We start from the raw sequence: 15,886 nt of genomic DNA, 5'->3' as shown, positions 1-15,886 counted from the left end.
ATACGCGTGCCGCCGCGGTCGTCGGTGTCGGTGTTGGGGAGGTATGGGGTGGCCGTGGATCTGGGTATGGGCGATGGTGATTAGGCGTGGGATTAGAGATCGTGTCGATCGTTAGATCCGCGATGAGTGGACTAGATTTGAGGCTCATACCGATTCGACTCAGCCTGATCTCGACCGTAGATCGATGTGTGAGCGGGCACGGTTGGTTGGGGCTATTTTAAATCCCGAGCGTCGATCTGTGATCGCAGGGTCACGATTGCGTACCGTTTTGGAGTGTGCTTAATTAAATCTGGACCGTTGAATTGGGATCGTGCGGATCTGATTGTAGGATACCCCTTCGCGATGTAACATTTTCTTAAGAGTCCCTGTTCTTTTTATAAATCAACCCGTAGTCCTGGCGCCAGTAGTTCTGAGTCTTGAGACGTTTTACACCAGGGCCCCTACACTTTCTAGATTTCTTGCGCGCAGACCAGAAGTAGAGAAATTTATTTCAGAATTGATTTTTAGTGTAAAAATAATTATTAAAACTTGTATAATCCCTAGAAAATTCATATGTTGTCCAAACTGGTCCATTCCAATTCCTATAATTTTGTAATAATGTTGTCTATCACCCTGTGTCTCTGTTTTAACATGAAAATGGTATTAAAAATTTTCTCTTAATTAATCTCGTATCAAATACATAAACCCTAGGAAATTTGTATCTCCTCCGTTTTAACTCCGATTTGATCCGTTCAAGTTCTGTTAGTCTCGTAGCAACGCGTAGATTATTTTTACGCAGTGTATTATTATGTTTGGTGTGATGTTAATTTTGTTTATACCATGTTTGTTTGTATTGCTACGACTAGCAGCGAGGTTACGAGTTACTTGAAGAGCAAGTTGGTACCTGGAATCTCAAGTGCCAGGCAAGTTGTGCCCTTGATTCACTTTTGTTACCCAATAATGTTCTTTATAATCATTTACCATGCATAGGTTTAATTTTGATGGGACCCAATAGGTCACCCTGGTCTGTTATCCTTTTTACCTTGTTTACCCCTGAATCACATGGGTAGTTTTTGCTATTGCTTTATATGGTTTTGGGATAATCATTTATTATATCCATGTTCCAGTTATTATGTTATTTTATTTATGTTCATGACAAGATCATTATATTATTGTTAATTGGAACATGGAGCTTAACTTGAGAAACACGTGCCACCACAAGGGAGGAATGGGACCCCTTGGCTAGCTAATTAGGAAAGCTAGTGGAAGACTACCTTACCCGAAAGGGGCAAGGGCAGTAGGGGAGTTGCATGCAAGGAGGTTCTTGGGTTGATTTTACTGCGATGGCGGTCAGACGGGGAATTCTTGCAAGTGCTCTTCCCATAAACTGTAGCGGGTTTTCGGAAGCTAGTGGAACTTTGTAAAGGCCTCGTAGTGGATTCCTAGCCATTCACCTCGGTAGTGTCTAAGGGTCTAGCTAGCCCTGGCGACATGGGAAACACGACTTGTGGGTAAAGGGTACAACCTCTGCAGAGTGTAAAACTGGTATACTAGCCGAGCTCACGGTCATGAGCAGCTCAGGACTCTCTGATGATTAAATTATGGAACCTAAACTCAATTTGTCATTTGCATTTGCATGGGTTTGTTATTAATTTTGTTCTATTATTTTATTATGGTTTGGTATTCACTTACACTTAGTAACTGCTAATAAAATTTTGACCAACTTTTAAAAGCAATGCTCCGCTTTAACCTCTATTGTTGATCAGCCTTACACTTCATGAACTCCCTCCTTTGGTGAGTTCATGCCACATTATTCCCCATAACTTGTTGAGCGATGAACATGTGTGAGCTCACCCTAGCTGTCTCACACCCCCCACACAGGTCAAGAACAGGTATCACTGGAGGAGGCGCATGGTGGATGTGTGTTGTGTTCGTGAGAGGTCTAGGTCGTCGTCTCCTAGTTGACTTTCTGCGCCGAGGATGGATTTTAGATCCTGTTATATTTATCTTTTATTTTGTAATAAGACTTCCGCTATGTAATAAATACTCTGATTTTACTGTGACATTTATCTCTATACACTCTGTTATTATATATGTTGTCTTCTTGGCGCATGTATGAGATGCACTCGGCTTTGCCCCTTAAAGCCCAGGGTGTGACACAATGTCACAAGAAACCTCAACTAATCCAGTGGATTTGTTGAAGACTCTATATGCCCTTGTGTTTGAGTCATAACCAAGTAAAAAGCCTTCTACAGCTTTAGGAGTAAATTTAGAATTTCTACTTCTTTTAATAAGAATAAAGCATTTGCTCCCAAAGACTCTAAAATATGAAACATTGGGCTTTTTACCAGTGAGGAGGTCATAAGATGTCTTCTTGAGGATTCGGTGAAGGTAGAGCCGATTGATCGAGTAGCAGGTGGTGTTAATCGCCTTGGCCCAAAACCGGTCCGGAGTCTTGTACTCATCAAGCATGGTTCTTGCCATGTCCAGTAGAGTTCTATCTTTCCTCTCCACTACACCATTTTGTTGAGGTGTGTAGGGAGAAGAAAACTCATGCTTGATACCCTCATCCTCAAGAAATCCTTCTATTTGAGAATTCTTGAACTCCGTCCCGTTGTCGCTTCTTATCTTTTTGGTTCTCAAGCCGAACTCATTTTGAGCCCTTCTCAAGAATCCTTTTAATGTATCTTGGGTCTAAGATTTTTCCTGCAAAAAGAATACCCAAGTGAAGCGAGAATAATCATCCACAATTACTAGACAATACTTATTCTCGATGATGCTTATGTAAGCGATCGGGCCGAATAAATCCATGTGGAGTAGCTCGAGCGGCCTGTCCGTCGTCATTATGTTTTTGTGTGGATGATGAGGGCCAACTTGCTTTCCTGCTTGTCATGCGCTACATACCCTGTCTTTCTCAAAATGAACATTTGTTAGTCCTAAAATGTGTTCTCCCATTAGAAGCTTGTGAAGATTCTTCATCCCAACATGGGCAAGTCGGCGATGCCAGAGCCAACCCATATTAGTCTTAGCAACTAAGCAAGTGTCAAGTTCAGCTTTGTTATCATTAAAATCAACTAAATATAGCTGACCCTCTAACACTCCTTTAAATGCTATTGAATCATCACTTCTTCTAAAGACAGTAACACCAATATCACTAAAAAGACAGTTGTAGCCCATTTTACATAACTGATATACAGAAAGCAAATTGTAATCTAATGAATCTACAAGAAAAACATTAGAAATAGAATGGTCAGGTGATATAGCAATTTTACCCAAACCTTTGACCAAACCTTGATTTCCATCCCCGAATGTGATAGCTCATTGGGAATCTTCATTTTTCTCATAGGAGAACATTCTCTTCTCCCCTATCATGTGGTTTGTGCATCCGCTATCGATTATCCAACTTGATCCCCCGGATGCATAAACCTACAAAACAATTTAGGCCTTGTTCTTAGGTACCCAAATAGTCTTGGGTCCTTTCACGTTAGAAACAAGCACCTTGGGTACCCAAACACAAGCTTTGGAGCTCTTGTGTTTGCCCCCAACATATTTGGCAACTAATTTGCCTGATTTGTTAGTTAGCACATATGATGCATCAAAAGTCTTAAATGAAACATTATGCTTATTTGATGCAGTAGGAGTTTTCTTTTTAGGCATTTTAACATGGATGGAATGCCTAGATGCCACATTCTTATATATGAATGCATGATGAGAAACAGTGTGAGGTTTTCTAGCATGAATTCTCCTAATTTTGTGCTCAGGATAATTAGCAGGATATAAAATGTAACCTTCATTATCCTAAACCATGGGAGCCTTGCCCTTTACAAAGTTAGACAATTTTTTACGGGCATTAAGCTTGACATTGCTCCCCTGTTGGAAACCAATGCCATCCTTAATGCTCGGGCGTCTCCCATTATAGAGCATGCTTCTAGCAAATTTAAACTTTTCATTTTCAAGTTCATGCTCATTGATTTTAGCATTTAATTGAGCTATGTGATCATTTTGTTTCTTAATCATGGTGAGGTGATCATCAATAGCATCAATATCAACATCTCTACATCTAGTACAAATAGAAACATGTTCAACAGTGGATGTAGAGGGTTTGCAAGCATTTAATTCTTCTATCTTAGAGTTTAATCTAGCATTCTCATCTCTAAGACAGGAAATGGAATCATTGCAAACATTCAATTTTTTAATCTTAGAAATCAAACTATCATTTTCAGTTCTAAGACTAGAAATTGTATCATTGCAAATATTCAATTCATTAATCTTAGCATTTAAACTAGCATTTTCATTTCTAAGACTGATAATTGAATCATGGCAAATGCTAAGCTTCTTAGTCAAGTTTTCACATTTTTCTACTTCCTGAGCATAATCACTCTTCAACTTAACATGTTTTTTTGTTTTGTTTAATAAGGAAATCCTCTTGGCTTTCCAAGACATCATCCTTCTCATGAAAAGCTTCTATTAATTCATTTAATTTTTTCTTTTGTTCCATCCTGAGGTTGGCAAAAAGAGTAAGTAAATCATCTTCATTTTCACTAGAGCTACCCTCATCACTAGATGTTGTATATTTGGGGGTGGCTCTAGAATGTACCTTTTTTCTTGCCGTCCTTAGCCATGAAACATTTGTGGCCGACGTTGGGGAAGAGGAGTCCCTTGTTGACGGCGATATTGGTGGCATCCTCGTCGGAGGAGTCGGTGGAGCTCTCATCGGAGTCCCATTCCCGACATACGTGGGTATCGCTGCCCTTCTTGTAATACCTCTTCTCCTTCTTCTTCCCCTTCTTGTCGTCGCCCCTGTCACTATCACTTGAATTTGGACATTTAGCAATAAAATGACCGGGCTTACCACACTTGTAGCACACCCTCTTAGAGTAGGGTTTGTAGTCCTTCCCCTCCTTTGCTTGAGGATTTGGCGAAAGCTTTTGATGATGAGCGCCATTTCCTCATTGTCGAGCTAGAAGGCGTCGATTGGAAGCCTACTTGGTGTAGACTCCCTCTTCTCTTCTTCCATTGCCTTGAATGCGACAGGTTGCACCTCGGGTATGGAGGTGGCACCTTGCTCCAAGTTGATGATGTGTTTGGAGTCTTTGATCATTAGCTCAAAGCTCACAAACTTACCAATCACTTCCTCGGGAGACATTAGCTTGTATCTAGGATCCCCACGTATTAATTGAACTTGAGTAGGATTACGAAATATGAGGGATCTAATAATAACCTTGACCATTTCATGGTCATCCCATTTGGTGCTCCTGAGGTTGCGCACTTGGTTCACCATGGTCTTTATCCGGTTGTACATTGCTTGCGGCTCTTCTCCTTTGTTGAGGACGAATCGACCAAGTTTGCCCTCGATTGTCTCGCGCTTGGTGATCTTGGTCACCTCATCTCCTTTATGTGCGGTCTTGAGAACATCCCAAATCTCTTTAGCGTTCTTCAACCCTTATACCTCGTTATACTCCTCTCGACACAAGGAGGCGAGGAGTATAGACGTGGCTTGGGAGTTGAAGAGCCTAATTTGGGCCGCCTCGTCCGAGTCGTAGTCCTTATCGCCTACCTTTGGTACCTGCGGTCCAAACTCAACAATTTCCCAAATACTTTCGTGGAGTGAGGTTAGATGATGCCTCATTTTATCACTCCACATAGAATAATCTTCACCATCAAAATATGGTGGTTTGCCTATGGGAACGGAAAGTAGAGGACTGCGCTTAGAGATACGAGGATAGCGAAGGGGCATCTTACTATACTTCTTGCGCTCATGGCGCTTAGAAGCGACGGACGAGTCGGAGCTTGATGTGGAGGGCGACAATGAGTCGGTCTCATAGTAGACCACTTTCTTCATTTTCTTCTTATCGCCTCTCCGATGGGACATGATGGAGGAAGAGGATTCCTCCTTGTGCTTGTTGCCGGACTCCCTTGAGAGAGTCCTCCCCGAGCTTGCGGGCTTGTCGCCGGTCATGATCTCCCTCTTGGCGTGATCTCCCGACATCACTTCGAGTTGTTAGACTCTAATGAAGCACCGGGCTCTGATACTAATTGAAAGTTGCCTAGAGGGGGTGAATAGGTAAAACCTAAAATTTATAAACTTAAGCACACACTACAAGCCGGGGTTAGCGTTAGAGTTAAAACTCAAGTCCGAAAGAGAGGGAAAACAAATCAACCAAGAAATAAGGCGAGTGGACACGGTGATTTATTTTACCGAGGTTCAGTTCCAAAGAACCTACTCCCCGTTGAGGAGGTCAAAAAGACTGGGTCTATTTCAACCCTTTCCCTCTCTCAAACGGTCACTTAGACCGAGTGAGCCTTCTTCCTTAATCTCACGGGTCACTAAGACCCTGCAAGGACCACCACACACTTGGTGTCTCTTGCCTCGCTTACAAAGCACTTGAGGATAAGAGAAAGAAAAGAAGAAAGGCAATCCAAGAGGCAAGAGCTCAAAAGAACACAAAATCTCTCTCTCACAAGTCACTAAGTGTTTGAGATGAATTTGGGACTTGGAGAGGCTTTGATCTTTTGAGTTGTGTCTAGGAGTGAATGCTAGAGCTCTTGTATTGAATGTGATACTCAAAAATCTTGGATGCTTGGAGTTGTGGTGGTTGGGGGGTATTTATAACCCTCAACCACAAAGGTAGCCATTGGGGAGGCTGCTGTCGATGGGCGCACTTGACAGTTCGGTATGCCACCGGACATTCACTGTTCAGTGTCCGGTGCGCCGCCACGTCACCCAACCATTAGGGTTCTGGAGCAGTTGATCATTGGTGCCTTTGTCTTCTTGTGGCACCGGACAGTCTAGTGGTGCACCGGACAGTCCGGTGCCCCTCTGACTCGCTGCTCTAACTTTTGCATTTCACTGTGCTGCACTGTTCACGCTGTCAGAGTCGACCATTGCACGCTGGAGAGCCGTTGCTCGCTGGCTCACCGGACAGTCTGGTGAATTATAGTGGAGTGCGCTTGCATTTTCCCGAGAGTGGCTGGTTGATATTGGTATGGTCATGGTGCAACGGACACTATCTGGTGGCACATCGGACAGTCCGATGCGCTAGACCACAGCACACTCAAGTCCTTTTTGCTCCTTTTGAATTGGGTCCCTAACTTGAATATTTATTGGTTTGTGTTGAACCTTATGCACCTGTAATACGTGAATTCTAGAGCAAACTAGTTAGTCCATATGTTTGTGTTGGATATTCAACCACCAAAATCAATTGTAGGAAAAGGTTAACCCTATTTCCCTTTCAATTAACAAGAGCTGACAAGGGCAAGACAAGCTAAGGACAAGAACCATTTGGTCATTGTTCGGTAATTTTTTCTTACATCTATTATATTTTTTATCAATTTATTTGGCTTATATATGGTACATGGATAGAAGCAGTGTCGTTTTAATGTACAAATGAACTCCATTTTTTGTTATATCATTTTGTACTATGTTGTATTAGAAGGATAATCCACAGTCTAGAACACATATTAGCATAATATAGTTACATTTGAGTCAGTATCTTACACACCTTTTTTAGTTCCGAAGCAGCACAGAGACATGCTACACAGCGGTACCACCTGTTCAATCACAATTTAAGGCAAGCTTTTATTTATAACCTTTTTTGTCTTAAACTTTTAACATAATGTTCAGTTATATTGTATCCATTTACTTAATAATATTCATTTTGCAACAGCATAGGAATAGGACAAACACGTTTGATGTACCACGTCCTGACCCATGTGGCCAGCACACCATTCACATCCAACTCCCACTGATCAAAGAATTGATTTCAAGCAAGCTGAACCAGCTTCCATCCCGCCACCGACTTGGATTCATAGAGAAGCTGTCACATTATGACACAAAGATTGGCAAGGCTTGTTCAGTGATCAAACAGGCTCTCAACTAGATTGTTGAGAAACAGTATAATCTATCTGATGTTTTTGCCGAGTTAATTGATGAGGTCCTCCGTGTTGAGTCAGAGGAGAATGAAGATGGTTATGATGTGTAGCAACCATTCAAAAAATCAGATGATATTCATCACCATTCGGCAGGTTAGTCAGTTTTTTGGTCTTTACGTGATTGCAAACAGTTATACAAACCTTTTCAATATGGTTATGATATCATTATTAAATAATTTATTTCTGTTGCTTAAATGTTACGTAAAGAAGGATGTAGGAGTCCGGCCACCCAAACTGTACCGGAGATGTCTACTCCAGCATCGCAGCCTGAGACGCGGTTGACAGACACACAGGTACATGAATTACTGTCAAGGCAACAGCATATTCATGTACTATTACAAAGTTGCCCTGATGAAGTTGACATTGATCCACTGGTGCATACAAATATAACAAAACAGCCCAAACCACCTACAACCCTAGTGGTAATGGTATTTTTTTAATTACTTGTATTTTCCTCGAAGGTTTCTATTTATTGTTTTTCTAATTAGCATATAACCCAGTACATTTTTGTCAGGGTCAACACGGTGACGTTGGCAAGAACATGCCGAGCAACATAAACGTCACTCCTCAAGCAACACCAGAATGCACAATCAACATACCACATACGGAATCTTGCTCGCCGATATTTGATGCGACGCCGCAAATAAATGTATGATTACTCCCTATCGCTGTATTTTTATATAATAAGTAGTGTACTAAACATCTAATCCATAACTACCATAATTGTTATAGTGTCCAGGAAGTGTCCACCTGGTGGCACAAATAGATCTCCCCGACAGTGGCCCATGTTTTGATCAGACTCCATCTGAACATGTCAGCTCATTAATATACATTTTCATTATAATTGCCAAAATTGTGCAAAGCTTGAAATCTATATAACATATACCCTTTTTTAGGTTTATGTTGAAACCGAATCAAACACAAACACTTCTCAGGTTGACCATGATTCACATGGTTCAGATATGCAATGTGTGCTAGCTCTACGCGACTACTTGTGTGGTACGCAATCTGACAACAGCGGGTATAAAGTCCACTCAATCCACTTTTGTGGATATTCTGGTACTCGTACGCGATCTCACTAATTGTTATCAAAATGTCCACAAGAACAAAATAGACTATGATGAATATTGTGTGTCATGTTCTGATATATATGAATCTTTTGCCGATGGGAAGTGCCTCGACAATGTGTTCATGCAGTGCTTCATTCGATGTGTTGATGATGATGCCATAAATCAGCAGCCTTCCATGAGTTCGAGCAGATTAATTCTTGACGTTAACATTGGGGTAAACTATCATAACATACCTATACCATATTCAAATACACAATGGTATCCCAAATATACTGACTCCAATAACTTTTTTATTGCAGTCACTACTAAGCTTCGAGGAACAGGAACGGCACGGCAGAAAGCCATATCCTTTTGATGAAACTGTCTGTGGGGGACAGATATCCTCCGGGTCCACTAGAAGGCAAGAAGGCCTCGTGAAAGGCCTTAGGACCATTATTTCGCAAGGCGATCCCTTCGTGGGCCAAGGGAGGAGTGTCTGGCAGAATGGATCAGCGCGAGATCGGATCGACTCAAGCCCAGGTGGCTCAGCGAAATCAGATGCCATCCACAGCAGTGATCCGATTCTCCCGCGCAGCACCCTCAGACGTCGGAACTAAATGATGATAAGTCGGTAGGATCATAGGAAGATAAGCTTAGTCGGTTCACTATTACTTAGGCGCACGTTGTTATCATATCCGCATGTAACGCCCCACGGTCTAGTATATAAGGCCTAGGGGGCACCCCCTCAAAGAAGATCTCATTCATTAGTCGTCTACTCAGCTCTCTAGCATCCTCCATACTAGAGAAATCTCCTTGTAACCCACCATATAAAAGATCCACACCAGGAAGTAGGGTATTACGCCTCTCTAAGCGGCCCAAACCTGTATAAAATTGTCCACTGTCTCTCATGCGTCTAGCACGAACCATTGAGCTACAGTCGGTAACACCATCCTACTCCAAAAAGGCACCTCGAGGGGCAACCCCAGGTGCGCGGTCGGACCCAAAACACCAACAGCTGGCACGCTAGGTATGGGGGGGTGTGTCACTGGTCCAAGCTAGCTCAATGGCCGTCAATTTCTAGCACAAGATCGTCCTCCGCCCAGGATCCGTGTTCTGCTTCGGTACCATCTCGTCCGTGGCAGATGAAGAAGGAAGTCTACATCGCATAGCGGATCTGTCGGAGAGAAAACCTTCCTCGACAATCTCCAGGAAAGTCAGAACGAAGCAGGAAATAGCGCAACCTCCAGCGCTCCGAGCAAAGGCTACCTCCTGCAAGCCGGGAGCGAAAAATTCATTCACTCGAAGAACCTCGTTGCCCACCTCATCCACGGAAGAGTGGACATGGGTTACGAGAAAAAGAGAAACAAAGATCCGTCAAGCTGCCCTTCGGGTGCCTCCGCCATCAAAGGAGAACAGAAAGAAGTTTGTCATTATGACAACTCCGTTCTACCCAGATGTCCTCTTTATCGGGGGGAGAGTGGAATCGTCTCCCGTCTCCAACGATGAACCGACTGCACCTGGGGAGGAACCTCCTCAGCGGGAAGCTCGTCGATGAAGGAACCGATGCCGAAACGCCTAGTGACATCGTGAAGCCGGAGAACGAGACCTGGCACAACCTGTGTCACGAGATGAGATCTCAGTGGTGGGAGAGACTCCAGATGAACGAGTCTTCAGGGAAAGGAGGAATTCCCGTCGACGTGATCGTCGGCGAGCTCAAGAGCAGGCTGAGTAGGAGGCGAGACAATGTCGCGAGAACCCTCTCCTCAGACGAAACTTGAACCCCGACTTCGCCCGAGCCATGAACACATCGAGCGAGGTCGGTGGAGTGTTGGCTCGGATAGCTGATGGCCTCCCCCGGACTCCAGACACCGAGGGCTATCGGCGGCTGCTCACTCAGACAGCTAACCATCTTTTGCCTCTCGCTCATCCTCCGAGCGATTTACGACACGCCATCAACAGTCACCGGGATGCACGGAGCTCCATCAATGCTTCACGCGAAAGATGACACGAGAACAAGATTCGGCGCCGAGAAGAGTATGATCGGGATCACGATGTCCCTGCGTGAAGTCAAGCCACCAGGGTTGAGTCGGCGACAGCTTCAATTGGCGGCACAACCAGGGGGCGGTCGAGGTAGCACATCGACAACTCCCCTCCCCGGGACCGACATCATCATCGTCGATAGGAGGACACGTGTGGAGTGTCGGCACTCACTCCACGTCTCAGGGACATTCAGTGGCCCCTAACTTCAAAGTCTCCAACATCGACAAGTACGAGCCCAAGCAGGACCCAAGAGGCTGGTTAGCCGTCTATACCACCGCCGCCCGGGCCGCTAGGGCAACTGAAGATGTGATGACTGCATACTTACCCATTGTCCTCGGGCAAGACGCACTGCAATGGTTGTGACACCTACCCCGACACTGCATCGACGACTGGAACGATTTCAGTCGACGCTTCATCGCCAACTTCCAATCTCTCTCCGATAAGCCGGCGCAACCATGGGACCTCAAATCCATCAGGCACCAAGGGGATGAGACTCTCCGGTCATACCTCAAAAGGTTTCAGACCATGAGAAATCGTATCCCCGAGGTTGCGGAAGCAGCGGTGATCGAGGACTTCTACCGGGGATCTAATGACTTGGCCTTTGTTCGAGCCATACTACAAAAAGCGCCGACCACTTCTGAGCAGCTGTTCAGGGAGGCAGACCTCTACATCACCACCGAAGAACGGGCTCAGGATCTCATCGGAGGAACAAAACCTGCACCATCAGCACCACAACGCGACACGACCCAGCAACTCGACAAGCGTTGGGAGAAGAGGCCTCGCGACGAAGTCCATGCCGCCAGACCACCCATCTCTCGTGCCCGTGGGGCACCCCGTGGAGGCGAACGAACATTGGACGACATCCTCGATCCCAATGTCCATACCACAAGGACATGCGCCACACCCTCCGGAACTACAGAGGCTTCAAGCACTCCATTAGGAACGGCTGACCCTTCCAACCTTTGCCACCTCCCCCACCGCGAGGAGGACCTAGAGAACCTTGGCAACCCCAGCAGTAGGAAGGGGGAGGAGGAGCGTTCCCGCGCGTGGACAGGGAAGTCAACATCATCTTCGGCGGACATGGGTCGCAAGAGAGCAAGAGGCAGTAGAAGCTCAATGACTGTTAGATACTGGTGGCAGCCACCAGTCCTCCCGCCCCATATCGATGGTCCGAACACCCGATCACCTTCACTCGGGCAGATCAGTGGCTCAACTTCGATCATCCGAGGAAGTACCCGCTCCTCGTTGATTCGGTGATCCGAGAAAGCAGGGTAAAGAAGGTATTAGTGGACAGGGGAAGCAGCATCAACGTCACCTTCCCCTGACACTCCTAGGCTTGGGGTCGCACTCAAAGAGCTCCACGAGTCAGACACTCCTTTCTTCAGCATTGTGCCGACCGAAGGAGAATATCCACTCAGGCACATCTACATGCCGGTCACCTTCGAAACTCCAGAAAACTACAGAACCGAGTCCTTGAGGTTTGAGGTAGCAAGCTTCGACTGCGGGTACAACGCTATCATCGGCAGGCCGAGATTGGTGAAATTCATGGCCATCCCGCACTATACATACATGATATTGAAGATGCTGGGACCACAAGGAATCATCACTGTGCATGCTGATTTCCAAGGCACCGCAGAGTGCTTCCGAGTGGCCATTCAGGCGGCCCTCACCATCAAACCATCGATGACTTCTTTTGTGCAGGCAAACTCAAAGCCTGAGGAGGACCTCACAGTGCCTGCAAATGAAGCTCAAGCCATGACCTCTATGCGGCCGACTGAGGAAATGAAAAGAATCAACCTCGGATTCGCTAATGAACGCAAGACCGCCATCATCAGCTCTAGCTTGGATGACAAATAGGAAGGTGCGCTTGTCCAGTTTCTGCAAGATAACCGAGACGTATTCGCATGGCAACCTGCGGATATGCCGGGAGTCCCGAGAGAACTGGCCGAGCACAAACTGAAGGTCTATCCCCAGGAGAGGCCGATCTGATAAAAGTTGCGTCGTTTCACGCCCGACAAGAGAGAAGCCATCCGTGCCGAGCTAGCTCATTTGGTCGCAGCAGGGTTCATTAGAGAAGTATTGCATCCTGAGTAGTTAGCAAATCATGTTCTTGTACTCAAAAAGAATAAAGTGGACTGGCGCATGTGCGTCAACTATACAGATCTCAACAAACACTGTCCGAAGGATCCCTTCGGACTTCCTAGAATAGATCAGGTGGTAGATTCAACCGCTAGATGCTCTATACTGTCGTTCTTGGATTGCTACTCGGGATACCATCAAATCAGCTTGGCAAAAGAAGACGAGGAAAAACAACATTTATTACCCCGTTTGGAGCTTTCTGCTATACCTCCATGTCGTTCGGCCTTAAGAACGCTGGGGCGACTTACCAGAGAGCCATTCAAACATGCTTAGCCGACCACTGGGGCAAGCGGGTAGAAGCTTATGTTGATGATGTGGTGATCAAGACAGAAAACTCAGAAATTTCAATGAAGATTTGCAACTGGTTTTCAACAGTCTGAGGCGATATCGGTGGAAGCTCAATCCAGAAAAATGTGTATTTGGAGTGCCAGCAGGGAAGTTGCTCGGATTCATTGTTAGCCACCGAGGGATTGAAGCTAACCCGGATAAGATCGAGGCTATCATGAGGATGGAAGCACCACGGTCGCAGAAGAAAGTGCAAAGACTTACTGGATGCATGGCAGCTTTAAGCAGGTTCATATCAAAGTTAGGAGAAAAAGGCCTACCATTCTACAAATTGCTCAAGAAGGTGGATAAGTTTCAATGGACCTCAGAAGCTCAGAAATCTCTTGATGCACTAAAAAAGTTCCTGACCACACCGCCAGTGCTGAAGCCGCCACATCGAGCCACGCCAAACCAGCCGGCAGAAGATCTGCTATTGTACATCTCTTGCACGACTCACGTGGTGAGCACTGCATTGGTAGTCGAGCGAGCAGAGAAAGGACACGCATATCCAGTACAACATCCTGTCTACTTCATCAGCGAAGTTCTGGGGCTATCTAAGAAGAAGTATCCTCAAGTTCAAAAACTGTTATACGCAGTACTTCTAACTGCACGCAAGCTCTGTCACTACTTTGACGACCACAAAGTCATAGTAGTCACCGGGTTTCCGATAGGGGATATTCTCCACAACAAAGAAAGCTATTGGAAGAATAGCCAAGTGGGCCTGCGAGCTAGGAGCTCACGACATCGAGTTTTGGCCTCGTACTGCAATAAAGACCCAAGCACTAGTTGACTTCATATCAGAGGACCGAGCAACAAGTACCAGATAACCCGGAGACTGCAGAAGTATGGCAGATGTATTTCGATGGCTCGTTAAAGCTGCAAGGGGCAGGCACAGGGATCCTCTTCATTGCACCTGGAGGTGAACAACTCAGATATGTTCTTCAGTTGTTATTCTCAGCATCCAATAATGCAGCAGAATATGAAGCTTTGATCCATGGATTGAACATTGCCATATCCCTGGGCATTAAGAGGTTGATGGTATACGGAGATTCACTGGTGGTCATAAGTCAGATAAATAAAGAGTGGGATTGCTCGAATGACTCTATGGGTAAGTACTGCGCAGCCGTCCGAAAACTAGAAGACAAATTTGAAGGGCTGGAATTTCATCACGTGGAAAGAGATCGCAATGCTGTCGTAGACGCATTGTCAAAACTAGGATCTAGTCGGACTCAGGTCCCACCTGGAGTTTTCGTCCAAGAGGTGCCACACCCAAGCATTTCCACAGATCAAGCAGAAGAGTGCAATGTTTTGGGCTAGAACGAGTCAGACTCTAATGACTAGAGGGAGCCCATCATTAGATACAAAAGAACAAAGAGGAACCAGATGACAAAGCCATAGCAGAACACATCGCAAGGTAGTCAGCTCATTACACCCTCATTGGGGATGCACTGTACAGAAGGAGCGCAACAGGAGTCATCATGAAGTGCATTCTCTTGGTTACTAGGAAGCAACTGCTAGATGAGATCCATGTCGGGCAGTGCGGGATACACGCGGCATCTAGGACTCTAGTCGGAAAGGTCTTCAGGTCTGGTTTCTATTGGCCAACAGCAAAGAGTGATGCAGCCGAGTTAGTCCAGAGGTGTGAAGCTTGCCAATTCTTATCAAAGCAGCAGCATTTACCAGCACAGCAACTGCAGACCATACCCGTAACATGGCCATTTGCATGCTGGGGACTAGACATGATTGGACCCTTCAAGAAAGCTCAGGGAGGATATACTCACGTGTTGGTCGCCATTGACAAATTTACCAAATGGATAGAATACAAATCTATTGCTTCTCTAACTTCAGCCAAGGCGGTGGAATTCATACAAGATATAATATTCAGGTTTGGGATACCGAATAGCATCATAACCGACCTGGGATCTAATTTCATTAGCTCTGAATTCTTTGATTTCTGCGAACAACGGAGCATCCAGATCAAATATGTGTCAGTAGCACATCCAAGAGCCAACGGTCAGGTAGAAAGGGCTAATGGAATGATACTGGAGGCACTCAGGAAGAAAATCTTCGATAAGAATGAAAAGTTCGCGGGAAAATGGATCAGAGAGTTGTCGTATGTGGTTTGGAGCTTAAGAACTCAACCTAGTCGAGCTCAGCATGGAAATACTCCTTTCTTCATGGTCTATGGTTTGGAGGCAGTGCTACCTGCTGATCTCAGGTTTGGGGCACCAAGGCTAGTCTTCGAAAACATAGCCGAAGTAGAAGCTACCAGACTAGAGGATATTGACGTATTGGAAGAAGAGCGATTGAGTACAGTAATTCAGTCAGCTAGATACCAGCAAACCCTGAGGCGCTATCATGATAAAGTTATACGACATCGATCTTTCGCAGTGGGAGACTTGGTCCTCCGCCGAATTCTAACG

This window comes from Zea mays, chromosome 6, assembly GCF_902167145.1.
Source record: "Zea mays cultivar B73 chromosome 6, Zm-B73-REFERENCE-NAM-5.0, whole genome shotgun sequence".
NCBI lineage: Eukaryota > Viridiplantae > Streptophyta > Magnoliopsida > Poales > Poaceae > Zea > Zea mays.
Note: the sequence above shows the minus strand (reverse complement) of the source record.